Below are 14,213 nucleotides of genomic sequence, written 5' to 3' on the forward strand. Positions count from 1 at the left end.
GAGAACTCCCAAATAGCAGGACCCCAATTGCCCGTGGACAACTAGCTCATGTCCCTTTGGGCTCCAGATTTTTCCGTCAGGAATTCTAGAAGCACTAGGCAAACATCTTTTCTCTTCTTGCAACAACTCCTAAAGGTTTTGTGCATGTCTAAAAGGGAGGTGAGTGGCGGGACTTCCCTGGTGGCGCAGTGGTTAAAAATCCACCTGCCAGTGCAGGGGGCATGGGTTCGAGCCCTGGTCTGGGAAGATCCCACATGCTGCGGAGCAACTAAGCCTGTGCGCCACAACTACTGAGTCCGCGTGCCACAACTACTGAAGCCTGTGCACCACAGCTCCCGAAGCCCATGCGCCACAGCAAGAGAAGCCATCGCTATGAGAAGCCTGCACACCGCAGCAAAGAGTAGCCCCCGCTTACCTCAACTAGAGAAAGCCCGTGCGCAAAAACAAAGACCCAGCACAGCTAAAAATAAATAAATAAATAAATTTATTTTTAGAAAAAGGGAGTTGAGTGGCTAAGGTAGTAATTCTTCCTCCCCAAGACTTTGAGAGCAGGGTCCCACTGCCCCCTGACCTGAGCTGCCCCTGCAGGTGTGGGAGGTCACAGTAAGATGATCCTGAGTTGAATGCCTCTGCTCAGAGATGAATGCTATACGTGAGGTCAGAGGAGAACCTGTTCCCAAAGCTGTTACTAACAGTGTGAATGTTAGTTTGAATTTTCATTGATTTCAGAGGTGGGCTTTGACCAGCTATGTATTTTAAATGTTAACTTGAAATCACAGCCACATCAGTCATGACCATTGGCATGATTACCTGGACAGTAACTTATTATCTGATGAAATCAGCACCTGAAGGATTTTTGTTCCTTCAGATCCTTCTTTTGTACTTCTGGAGTCCTAAGGTCTCTTAAAAAAAAAGTAACAACCTAAATTAGTTTCCCTCAGGCATCTTACCCTGTAGTGTCACTTGGGTGGGTTCTTTCCTAATGCTTCATTATACTTATACAAATTGCAGGTTTTTAATAAGGCCTCCTATGTTCACAGTCCTAGAAAATAAATAGAGTTGGATTCTCACATTCGAGTCATCTTGCCTTCTTTTTCATTTATGAGTATACCAAATACACCTATTTTTATTTGCAGAGCATCTTCCTTTTTTTTGGGGGGGGGGCGTTCTTTTTTTATTGAAGTATAGTTAATTTCTAATGTTGTGTTAGTTTCACGTGTACGGCAGTGATTCAATTATATACGTGTATCCTTTTTCAGATTATTTTCTGTTAAAGGTTATTACAAGATATTGAGTATAGTTCCCTGTGCTATACAGTAGGTCCTTGTTGTTTATGGATTTCATATATAGTAGTGTGTATCTGTTCATGCCAAACTCCTAATTTATCACCCTCCCCACTGATCCCTTTGGTAACCATAAATTTGTTTTCTATATCTGTGAGTCTATTTCTGTTTTGTAAATAAATTCATTTCTATCATATTTTTTTAGATTCCACGTATATGTGATATCATATGATATTTGTCTTGCTCTGTTAGCATCTTCCTTTCTTGATTCTAGACCCTATCAAATTCCAATCTGTACTGGAAGCCTCCTTGGTCTCTGGGCTTAGTTGATCTTCAGCTCTCCCTCTATGCAAGAACTTTAAAAATGATCCCTTTGTTTTCTCATACTCTAATAGTTTATCTTGAGCATGAAAGCAAATGATCAAAGTTTGATTCCAGTTGCTTCTTGTGGTCTTAGGGTATTAAGGCGAAGTTGAAATTGAAACCTCAGTCTTGTTTAATTGTCAAGCATTTTACTTTTAACTTCATTCTTTAAAGAAAAGGGAAAAAGCTGTGGGTTTCAAGGGTGTCTTGAGTGAATACGATTTAGAGCCCCTCTGAGAATCTTCTAATCACAATACAGGCATCTCTTTGAAGTGTTCACTCCCCAAAGTCTATGGTTACCACATTCGTGCCTCAAGGGGTGTGATGGAAATGGCCAGGTGCCATCAGATTAATGAGTTTTCCCACAATTTTTTACCGAACAAACTGCATGAGAGTATGCACCAAACAAATTGTTAGGCCTTTCAGTGATCTGTTGGTCACAACCGTTTTTTTTCTCCCTTCTCCCTTCCCTAGGCTGCAAGTCTGGCACAGAATTCCCCTGGATATCCCAGGGATCACTGTGTTGCTCTGAACAGTTTTCTTTTACATAAGGATAAAGATGTGAGAGGTATTAAGTTAAATCATATGGAATTGCCATTTTTGTAAAATATTGGCAGTTTCCTGAGGTTCAGTCTAATAGTTTTCCTCTGATAAACATTCTACCAAAAACAGCATTTTGAAAAAAAAAAAAAGCATATTTGGTGAAAAGCCACTGTGGGCTTATTTAAAACCGAAGCTTTGAGTTTTTCCAATCAGGAAACTTGTCCTCTACCTGCTTCCTTTTTATCTGTTTTTGAGGATCGGAGAAATAAGAAACAAACCCCTCTGATTTGAAGAAACTCGAATATTTTGAGACCCAAGTGAAATAAGTAAAGTCCCTTGATCCCTGTGATAGAAGAATTTTTTTTTCTGTAAGTTATAAATGGGTGTTATAATGGAAAATGCTTTCAAACCTTAACCAGAGCATGCACTATAAATAAGAGAGGAGCGGAAGATTAATAAATCTGATAAAGCTGAGAAGGAAGAAAACTTAAAATAAGTAATGAGGACTGTCCCTTAGCGGGAACGTTAATACAGCCCTGAGTATATATATAGGAAAATCAAAGACTTGCAGAAGGCAGCGCAGACTAAGTCGTAGCTATTAATGCGTACTTAACTCTCTTGCCTGGGAGATTTTATTCAATTCAGCAGCGAAGAAAATTGACCTCACTTTTTGTTGTTTTTTTTTTTTTCCTTTTTTGGGTTGGATCCTTGCTCACGTCACACAAATGAATAGAGCTGACAATTTACTGGTTCATCAGTGAAACAATATTACATTATGAAGATGTAAGGAAAAAATCCTACGCTAACGTTGTTGCAGTTTGAAAGGTAAGCCGTTCCCTATAAGATTAGGAGACATTCATGTTCCTTTAACACTTACAGAATATAATGCCATGTGTTATATGCTAAAGAGTTAAGTGGCCTCTTGACATCTTTGACTGTCCCTGTGGTCCTGGCAAGGATTTCGTTAGTATGTGAAGAGGCTCCCATGTTTCCCTCAATTCTGTCTTTTAAAATGCAAAAACATCATTTTGAAGCTTTTCACATATTTTATTTTATGGGATATTCTGACAAATGGGACTTTATGGAGTGTGTGTTGCAATGATCATGTGATTCTTTCTGAAAAGTTTTTACTCTTGTTTCTATTAATTCCCTGTATTGGCCACTAAGCCATGGTTGTCAGGGTCAGACTGTTTCTTAATTCTTGTCTTTTGGTGATGCACAAGAAGTAAAATATTGTTGTTCTTTCCGTCTTGTCCCGTACTTAGGATAGGAAACCGTCTCTTCAGTTCTACCTTCCGTGAACTTACTAAAAGTTCTCGGCGTGCTGTCAGTTATCAATTGGGTGCCTGTGGTCCTTTCCAAATATATCTAAATGTTAAGTCTCCTTCACTCCGTTTTTGAAGGAAAGTCACCTAGTGCCTACTTTTCTAGGCTATCATCAATTACTTAATTGGTCTCCTAAACCCAGGTCCTCCCCTTGGATGTGTGAACTTCTTGGTAATGATTGTCATATGAGTATCACAGTATGGAGGGGTTCTTAAATTGGAAAGTCTGTGCTTCCATCAGACTTCCAAACAGGTTCACATCTCAGGAAAGGAGGCAAACCACTGCCCTGCATGGTTAGCTCCTCCAAGGCAGATCGGTGAGTCATCCGTTACCCTCTTCCCCCATCTGCTGCAGTACCAGAGGCAGAGCAAGGGTGCAGGAAATCATGCTCTCCATCCTGCCTGGTATTGAACCCTCTGGAGTCAGTCGGACTTTCTGAACGGCATTCAGCAGATCCCTGCTTCCACGTGGAAAAAGGCAGTTCAGAATTGAATTACCTTTTTCATGACACCCAAGTTGCTTCGCTTGCAGACTGCGAATCATTTAGGCAATGGGAGAGTACTTTTCCATGTGCCAAGTGGGTTGAAATGAGTCTGTTGTTTTCTCTGCTCCTTCAGGTCCAATGACCATGTAATGGAGTTCTGGCCCCAGATCATTCAGTGACATGATTCTGGGCTGTCACCTGTTGCTTTGTGTGACATTGGTTTAGTTTTAATTATTGGTGATACTTCAGTTTGTGCTTCTTCAAAACTGCAGGTGTGCCCTGCTTTAAGAAAACTGGAAACTGCCTCAGATGCATGCTTACGATGGATGCCTTTGCGTGAAGGGGCGAGTGTTTGCACTCTAAAAATAGGTTGGCTTTATAAAATAATTTATCACAAGATTCCTTTAAATAACTAGCACTCTTAGAGCATTTAAAATATGATTTGATTTGAAAAAATCGATGTCCGCTCACTCAATTTTTCAACAACGCGCACCTGCCTTGTAACGCGAGGCAGAAGGGGAAAAATCAAGCAACAAGGAATGAGGGGCTTAAGTGAGCTGAGGAGGAATTAATTTTAATTTAGAGAAGAATTTGCTTTTCTAGAGTTTCCCAGGGAAAACACCTTCACCTTTATCACCTCCAAAGTACATAAGAGAGAAAAAAAAAAGAGAGAAAAAAAAAAAGCAGGTCAATTTGAGTTTGGAAAAAATAAATCTACTTTTTCGACGGGTCGCGTTCTGCATTATGCATGTGTGTAGAAGTGAGGTTTGCTTTGATCCTGACTATTAAAAGTTTATTTTTAAACTCAGGCCGGGCAGGAATCCAGCGATGCTCTTTCCCCCCATAGTACATCCTGGTTTCAGGTCCCTAGCCTGGTGGAATGCAGCTAAGCAGCAGGAAATAGTTGAAAAGTGTGGAGACTTGATGGGTGCTGAGCGTTTTTTTTTTTCCTTCCCTTCTTCCCCTCCATTTTTGAAATTCAAATTGAATGCAATTTTCAGCTCATTTGAGCCAGAATATACTGTGGCTGAGCTTCAGTGGCTCTTAAATTCAAACTCACAGGAGAAAACAGATATCATCTGTCACAGAGGGTGGGAGAGAGGACAGTCCTGCATCTTATTCATGGGAGACGCAGCTCTAGTAACTAATTCAAACCCTTCTGACTAATCGACTCATCATTCACCAGCAAACTTATCAACTAATCAATGAAACCTTGAAGACACCCGTCTTATGAGGTCTGGGAGCAGTTTCCCCCTCCCTGTAAAGAAGGTAATTGTTCAAGTCTATTTTTGTATCGTTGGGATTTTAATACCTTTTTTGCAAACTGAGACAGAAGATTATGGCAATCTTTTCTGCTGCCCTTCCTGACTATTTTTATTGTTTCCATCTTTAATGTCTTTGTCAATGTTAGTTATTTATGACTGAGAATTAGCAGAAAGCTTACTGCTGGCCAAGTGTGGCCAAAATTTTTAGTTTTTTTTCTTTACTAAACAGACTGCCTGAAAAATATTCTTCTTTCTTGGGGCAAATGTTTAAGTACCAATTAAAAGAGAAAGATCCACTTATTTACAGGGTGGCTGTTTCAGGATGTCTCGAGAATGCCTCTCGGGAAACTTCTGCCACTGGGTGTGTGCCCAGGGAATCCAAATGTATTGGGACACAGGATAATCTGACATCTCTCCTCTGATTTCGGAAAGGATATGATAAAGCAATTCTGGTTCTGAAATGTAGCTTTTATGCTTAACCACTGGTGCTTATCTTTGACTGTTTTAGTGTTAGCTAAAATTTCCATGGGAACACGAAGGCCATGAGCTTTCCCTTGCTTTTGTTGTTGTTGAGGCTCATGAGAGACAAATTAATTATGATGCTATTTCAAAGTAAGTAGTAAAACAATTAGATCTCTAAACACTATCATTTCTAATGAAGTTAGTTAGTTCTAATTAGTTAGCCCTCAAACTTGGAGTTTAAAAATGTTTTGCAGTAAGTGTATGATCAAGCCACATATATTTATACTCACACCTGCGTGCAAGCACATATGTGTGTATGTGTGTTTTACATGTCCCCAAGGTCTCCAAGAATGTGACAGCAGGAATTTCCAGTCATTTTTACATTAATAAAGGCATCAACCACTTTACCCTGTTAGTAGCAATGTGCTTATGCTTTAGGTTTCTGATAGAAGGCATTTATTTCTCTTCCTTTATAAGAAGGAAGATCCTGAATTTTTAACCTGTTTTCTCACTATTATACCCTAATATAACTACCAGGACTATACTGTTATTTCTTTCTATAAGAAACCAAAAACCTACCTTGACAGGGAATCCAAATTTTTAGATAGCTATTAAATTAGTTAATAGAATTTGTTTTTCTCCTAAAATAGCTGATCTCTTCAATTTACAAGTGTTATAATTACTGAGTGCTTACTATGTGCCAGACATTCATTGGGCTCAGATTTGCAAATATAAGATGGTAGCTCTCTAGCCTAAGTGAGGTAAGACGTTGGAGATGGAATTTCAGCCTCCATTGGCTGGGAGAAGAGGCGTGTAAAGGTACCCAGGTTCTCAAATGATTCTCAAATATGCGGTCCCCTCCTTTTCCTCGGTTGATAATCACTCGCATAAAACAAATATGATCTAATTTGGAGGTGGGAGAAAGGATGATACTCAAAATAGTCAGTGGAAAAGATAATAAAGTATGCACACTGGGGTGCTAAATGTACAGTGTTCCTTAAAAATGTTTATGGCATTGGGCAAGGGAAGGACCAGAGGGGTGCTGTCCTCCTGCACTGTAGGATGGGTAGCCCAGGGGTCAGTGGAAGAAGCAAGGAGGACCAGTTCAGGAGGGATGCAAAGGTGGAGTCAAAGGGAGGATGCTTGAGGGAGGGGGCTCTTTGGTGTGCAGGAGCCTGCCCATCCCAAGACAACTGAGCGTTACATTTCTAGGAATTTTGTGAGCCAGTTTTTCATGAAATGTTGTGAAAAATTAAATTATATAAACTTACAGTAAAGCAATTATCTTAAAAATAAAAGTAATAAATCCTCAGAACTTACCTCTGGGGATGGGACTAAAGAACTGGGAAGTGTTGAGTGGAAAAAAATGTCAGAAGGTTGGGTTACATAAGGAGAATGGTTTCATCTCCATGGAGAGCAGGGCATTAAACTAGCCAAATGGTTTGTGGGTGATTTAGAAATCATTGGGAGCTATTGACTAGTTTTAATACTTTTTATTATTATTATAGCATATGTTCACTCTGGCATATTTGGAAAATAGAATAATAGCTTACATTTCTATAATGCTTTCTATGTGCCCCACACTTTTTCAGTGCTTTAAATATAATAAATCATGAAATCCTGGAAACAGCCTTATAAAGTAGTTGCTATTATCCCATTTTAAAGAAGGGGGAATTGAGGTACAGAGATGTTCAGAAGTTTGGCCAAATACAGGAGCTTTGATTTGAGGGCAGACGCCCCCGTCTTGGAGTTTGCTTTGCTGTACTGCTACTTGATGGAGCAAACGACTGTACCAGCATAACTCTGCCGCCTCGAGCGTCTCTGAGAAACTGGACCAAGAGTGGGATCATTTAGGAGGGAGACGGGGGACTCTTTTCGTTGTAGACAGTTAGGATTTGAGCTGTAGGGAATCTGAGGCATGAGGCTCCCATAGCAGATCAGCCTGGAAAAGGAGTGATACCTGAGCCAGAGACAGACAGCCCTTGTGTGTGGTCGTGAGAAAAGGTTGGTCATTACAGGGATGAAGCATAGAAAGTAGAGCCTTAACGAAAACTAAACTTCAGGAAGGAAAACAAGAAAAAGAGGCAGTGAATGAGAGAATGAACACGTAGAAAGGGAGGGGGTGGATGAGAGGCATAAAGGACAGTGTCATGAAGATAAGGAAGGAGCATTTGGGGAGGAAGTAGTGAATTAACAGTGCCAAGGGCTTCAGTGAGATTTTATAATGGTGACCATATAATTTATTGTGAAAATTGAATCGCTTTGTGAGTGAAGGGGGGAGGAGTACTACTGATAATCGGACCGGAGACAGAAATAACCAGCAAACAGTGACGTATGGTCAGGCTAGGCTTTCAGATACACAAAACTGGCAGACTTCTAAGAGTTCATGATGGTCGAGAAAGGATTCTCTGTAACCAGCATTTACTGAGCGTCTACGATGAGGACTGCTAAGGGCTGAGGATAAAGAGACATATGGCAAAGTTAAAAAGTATTTTGTGGAGGGAAAAAGACAGAAGCATAATCCGTGCCTACCCAGTAGTCACTCTTCACAGTTTATTAATAGCTTTTTCTACAAATTCCAATGTTTATAGAGATACTGATCTAACTAGTTTCGTTTTCAACGAAAAAATGCAGCCATGCCACATACAGGTCTTCTGTTTACTTGTTAACATATGTACTCTTTTCACGAGTATGTATTTAGTACCCCCTTAGATAGACATATCATAACACATATCATAACATATATGACCATTCCCTTAGTGATACGTATTTAACCTTTTTACCTTTTTCTGTTTACAGTAATGCTATGTAATTTTTTATTCTTGTGTTTTTATTCCTGTAGAATAGATATCTAAATTAGGATTGCTGAGCCAAAGTGTATCTACCTTTTCCATTTTATAAGAAACTGTCAGTGGATCATTAAAAAGTTACATAAATTATATATATACAACTTATACAATGTTGTAAACCACTATAAACATTGTATAAATGAACACATCTACCGGCATTGTATGACTGTCCATTTCCTGGTTAGCCATGGTTCTATCAGACTTTCAAACTTTTTGCCAATTTACTATGGGAAAAGTAGTGTCTTAGAGTTATTTCAACTTGCATTTAAAAAATTATGAATGAAGTCAAGCATCTGTTATGATTTTTATTGGTCATTTGTATCTTTTTTAGCGAATTTGCATGTTCATATTCTCTTGGCAATTATTTCTATTGAAATCGTCATCATTTTCCTTCTTTGTTGTCACTGCTTGCACACTAAGAATATTAACCCCTTTTCTCTTAAATGTGTCACAAAAGTCTTTCCCTGTTTTATTTTACCTTTTTATTTTGCTTTTGATACTCTGATCTAGGAGAAGTAGTCAAGTATGTTTATTTTGATTTTTCTTGTAGCTTCATCTAGCTTAGATTGGATCCTTCTCCAAAAGAAAGAAAAGCAATATTTATTTTATTCTAAATCTTTTATACATTTTTCAGTGTGATTCTGGAGCCCTGTGCTCATAGACTAGTTGAAAAGATGGCTGCAGAGAATGGGTATTTCCATGTCATTCAGTTGGTGCTCTGGGCGATGCCCAAGTGTCATGGGGCCCCAGAGGTGGGCTCTTAGGACATTGGGCGGAGGGAGAGGAGAGGTGTGGCTGGGCTTCCCGAGGGGTTGATACCTAAGCTGAACCCTTAAGGCTGAGGCAGCAGGGGTGGGAGGGTTTCCAGCTGAGGGAAATGACAAGCCAAAGAGACTCGAAAACGTTGAAAAGTCAGGAGGCTTTACAGAGCAGGGAAAGAGAGGCCCGGTTTCTCGGGGTGGGTCAAGGGAAAGCATTTTCAATATGAGGGGGGAAGTGTTTTCCTGAATTCTTTAAAATTTCCACATAGCACAGTTATTACTTTTATGAGAAAAAGGAATTTTAAGCTGAAGGAAAGGAAACTCTTAAGAGTGGGATTAAACAAACTAAATAATAAATCAATACAGATAAGAAGCCCCTCCCCCCAAAAGTATGAGGGATGGGACAAAGGGGGAGAGGGATCCTTGTTTGAAGATTAAAAATATCGTACATGTCCTCCTTGATCTCTTTATGCCTTACTTTGGGACCAGCTGGTGACAGGTACCTCCTAACTGAACTTGGCCTCCAGCCTCTCAACTTTCAAGCCTCACTGCGGGCCACTGTAGAATACGATCCTATTATCTGTAATGAGGTCCTTCCTGACTAACTGGCCAGTTGAAATCTCCACAGCATTATCCCATACACACTTCTAGTTCTATCACACCATTGTGTTCTTCCGATCTTCACTTTAAAAAGTATAACTGCGTTCACAATATATACAAATACCAAATCATTATGTTGTACACCTGGAACTAATATAATGTAATGTTCTATTATCAAAGATATCTCAAAAAAAAAAGCGTAACTACTTGCGTGCTCTACCCACATGCTTCACACTTATTCCTTCTATTTGGGTTGCCCTCCATCACTCTTTGTCAGGCCTGTCGAGATCCCACTTATGCTTCAAGGCTCAGCCTAAACTTCACCTCCTCCTTGCAGCCTTCCCAGACCTCTTCAGCTAGAAGAACGCTGGATATTGAAATGTGTACTGGTACCATTTAAGACTCATCCTCAAACAACGAACTATAGTGATGTAGTCCTCCATGTTCCTAAGTAGATGAAAATTTCCAGAAAGGCAAGAACCACGTCTTACCTTTCTTGGCAGTTCTCAGGGCTTTAACATGGTGAAGTTCCATCCTCCCTAAAGAAAGACTGGAAGACCAAGCCCATCTGTAGAAACAGACCCATGGACCACAAAGGCAAGGACAGATGAGAGGTGAGAGTGCCCACTGAATAAATAGTCAGAATGTCAAGTCATTTTCTGAAGATAGGGGTTAGGAACTTGAGGAGAGAGTAATTCTAAAGAAACCTCCACAGGAAGTGAGCCTGGGAATGCACAGGGGACGAGCAAATGGATTACCTCGTATTCTTGGTGGACGGCCAAGTTGAAGGTAGACAGAGTGAACAGCTGATGAGCCACATTCACATCTTCCTTCAACTTTGGTGACCCAAGAGTGATATGCTAACAGAAGAGACCTGGGAATATCTAAGGCAGAAAGAAAGGGCTGAGAAGAGAGTTTAAAGATGCAGGAGGAAAAGAAGGATGCTTGCTCCAAGGGAGAAGTGAGTCAGAGAGAGGTTCTTCAGAGGGCGTGTGAGTCAGAAAGGAAGATTACATACTAAACTTGGCAGTGTGTTGTGAGTGAGGATAGTGGTGACAATGTCAACCCTGGACTTGGAGGGGAAAGATGTCCAAGGAAGCCACGTGGCGCCTAATAATCTGAGTGAGGTCCTGGTGACATGTATGGGTGGGGACGTGTTGGGGGATGGGTCGCAGTTTCTCGGAGGGCATTGGGAGGATGAGGGCGTAACAGGCGAGGCTTGGACAGAGATCACAGATTTAACACCTTCACGGCTAAATAGCAGCCCCAGTCTGGAAGGGGGCTGGGAGATCTGGTGTAATCTTCTCGTTTGGTCTTTAGGAAAAAATGTCTAAAATGCTTCATGTCATCTCCCAGGCCCCCCACAGTCCACTCTCTGCCTGCCTTTCAGGCCTCATCACCTGCCTCTCTGTTCTTTCTCTAAACTTCAGCCAAGCCAACCTCCATTCTATCCCCTAAGCCTTATGTCCTTTCTCATTCACTCCTGTGGTTCTCTCTGGAATAGTCTTCTATTCTTTGCCTAACTCCTCTTCAAACCCTAGGTCTCAGCCTAAAAGCATCCTTATAGCATCCTCCCTTCCCCTTTCCCCACACACTAAGTAAAGCCTTCTAAGCATTTCTTTCCTATTTCTTAACATTTGTGGGACACACTGTTACTTCTTGACTGTCTCTTTTCTCTTCTAGATTGTGAGTTCTATTCAGTCTTATGTTCTAGCACTGTACCAGTCACAGAGTAGTTGCACCGTAAACATCTCTTGAGTGAGTGAAGGAAGGAAGAAATACACCTTTAAGTGACACATTTTCACCACCAATCGTTGACCAAGCCCACCATGTGTCTTCTGAAACTAAGTACAATCAGATTTGATTCCAGTGTGACTTGAACATTCCTATGCAGATTTGGGAGACCGGGGGTTAATTTTTTCCTAATATTTTAACCATTTCTCAGTGTACATTTCATTGGCATTAAGTCTATTCACATTGTTGTGTAGTCATCATCACTACCATCCATTCCTAGAACTTTTCATCATCTCAAACTGTAAAACTCTGTATTCATTAAACAATAATTCCCCATACCCACCTCCACCCAGCCCCTAGCATTCACCATTCTACTTTCTGACCCTATGAATTTGATTACTCTAAATACCTCATGTAAGTGGAATCGTATGACATCGCCTGACTTACTTCATTCAGCATAATGTTTTCAGAGTTCATCCAGGTTGTATCATGTATCAGAATGCTACTCCTTTTAAAACTGAATAATATTGCATTGTATGTCTGCATCACATTTTATTTTTCCATTCATTCATTGATGGACATTTGGGTTGTTTTCACAGGAGAGCAGTTTTTGTTTCGTTTTGTTTTTTGTCCACATGGCACGTGGGATCTTAGTTTCCCAATGAGGGATTGAACCTGTGCCCCCTGCAGTGGAAGTGAGGGGTCTTAACCACTGGACCGCCGGGGAAGTCCCAGGAGGAAAGTGTTTTAAATCTTGAAATGCATCATCTATCATGTAATCTAGTAGCCTGGCGGATGGTCATTGGTGCAGAAGATAGTGTTTTCAAGCAGGGGAGGAAGGATAGATAATTAAAGAATCATCAAGTACATGGCAAAGTTAACAAAAATACCCAAGAACATGGAGATTTGAACAGGAGGGAGAGGAAATGTTTCAGTTGGACCATAGCAGCCTTGATATGAAGTGGGTGATGAAGATGGATGCCATAAATTTCAAATGATAGTAAATATTGAGAAGTAGATTTGAGAGAGATTCATTTTTTCCCTCTTCCTTGTTATCAAGATGGAGGGACAGGATGAATGCAAAGGGACAGAAAATACTGAGGCTTCATTTGAGAGGAGAAACTGGGGGAAAGAGGTGAGAGAAAGATGGAGGATAAAGGGGAATTTGGCCAGTGTAATGGCATTCCACAGGGCACAGGGGCAAGATGTAATGGTGAAGGAGAGCAAATCAAGTCTTAATTCAAAGCCATCCTACAATCTTCATGTAGGAAGGAGATCAGTGAATATATCCTAGTTAATGACAGTCTGAAAACAGTGATTCCACAGCCGCCGTTAGGCACCAATCTCTCATGTTCAAGGCCTTCTTCTTTTCAACCAGACTAGTTCAGAAATCTTTTCTTCTTCTTGACTTTTCAGTAGCTGGAAAAGAATTATTCATACTCATTCCATCAAAATCCCTCACATGCCTGAATTCTTTCTCAGTTCAAGATCAGAACTGGATTAAACTCTTTTCCCTTAACAACTTCTTAGTTACAGTTTTCTAAGCCTTTAATGCCCTTTGAATTGTCTGCTCTAAGTTCTCTTGGGTAGAAGTACAGTCGGCCCTGTGTATGCATGGGTTTTGCATCCGTGGATTCAGCCAACTGAAGATCAAAAATATTCCAAAAAATTCCAGAAAGTTCCAAAAAGCATAACTTGAATTTGCTGCACACCAGCAACTATTCAAATAGCATTCACTGTGTATTTGCAACTACTTACATAGCCTTTACATTGTATTAGGTATTATAAGTAATCTAGAGATGATTTAAAGTATACGGAAGGATGTGCGTAGGTTTTATGCAAATACTATGTCATTATATATATGTGTGTGTGTGTGTGTGTGTATATACTTACGTGTATTTTATATAAGGGACTTGGTATCCACAGGGGTCCTGGAGCCAATCCCCTGCAGATACTGAGGGACAGCTGTACACCAGCGGGAACAGGCAGATTTTTCTCGTACGCTGTTTGGTGCCAGTACCCAGTGCAGCACTGGCCTTGCCGTGGAGTGAGAGGGTGCCGCATTTTTGAAAGCAGCCTGATGAGAAGGAGCCCATTGTGTGCCAGGCCCATCAAGCCCAACCTCTCAGCCTAGAGGCAGAGCAAGGAACCCTCTGAGATATTGTTGGCCCTGAGACTGTATTACCTTTCTGGAAGTGTTATTTTTCTTCTTTCCGCTTCAGAAGTCCAGCTCCTTGGTCCATTTCAAGTGGCCTCTGATCTTCAGCAGCTGCCCCTCAGCCCCTTGAACCCAATCCTTCTGGAGAATCTCACTGGTCACTCTGCAGAGCCCCCTCAGGCCAAGAATACCTCCCTCACTTTGTTTCTCCTTAACCCTTGCCCTTCATGGGGGTGAGGGGCCACATCCCTTGTAGTCTGTTATTACTTGCAGGTGATTAGCAGGTGGCTTCTAAGAGAAAAGGAGCATTGCCCCAGGCACCGCGCTCCCATAGGCTCTTGCCATTTTGCTACAAAAGAGAAAGATCGAGCCTTTGAAGAGTGTA

General features: G+C 40.9%; 1 protein-coding gene across 3 annotated transcripts in view; it reads left to right on the forward strand.

Annotated features, from left to right (window-relative positions):
* ESRRG (estrogen related receptor gamma) overlaps nucleotides 1-14,213 on the forward strand; it is a 598,949-nt gene that overhangs the window by 146,815 nt on the left and 437,921 nt on the right. For 2 of the 3 annotated variants that reach the window (XM_033430465.2, XM_049712389.1), the window contains exon 2: nucleotides 2,923-3,014. The exons of the other annotated variant lie outside the window; for it this stretch is intronic. The gene's annotated coding sequence lies outside the window, so the exon portion shown is untranslated. The remainder of the gene's footprint in view (nucleotides 1-2,922; nucleotides 3,015-14,213) is intronic. 3 annotated transcript variants of the gene reach the window in all.

This window comes from Orcinus orca, chromosome 1, assembly GCF_937001465.1.
Source record: "Orcinus orca chromosome 1, mOrcOrc1.1, whole genome shotgun sequence".
NCBI classification, from domain to species: domain Eukaryota; kingdom Metazoa; phylum Chordata; class Mammalia; order Artiodactyla; family Delphinidae; genus Orcinus; species Orcinus orca.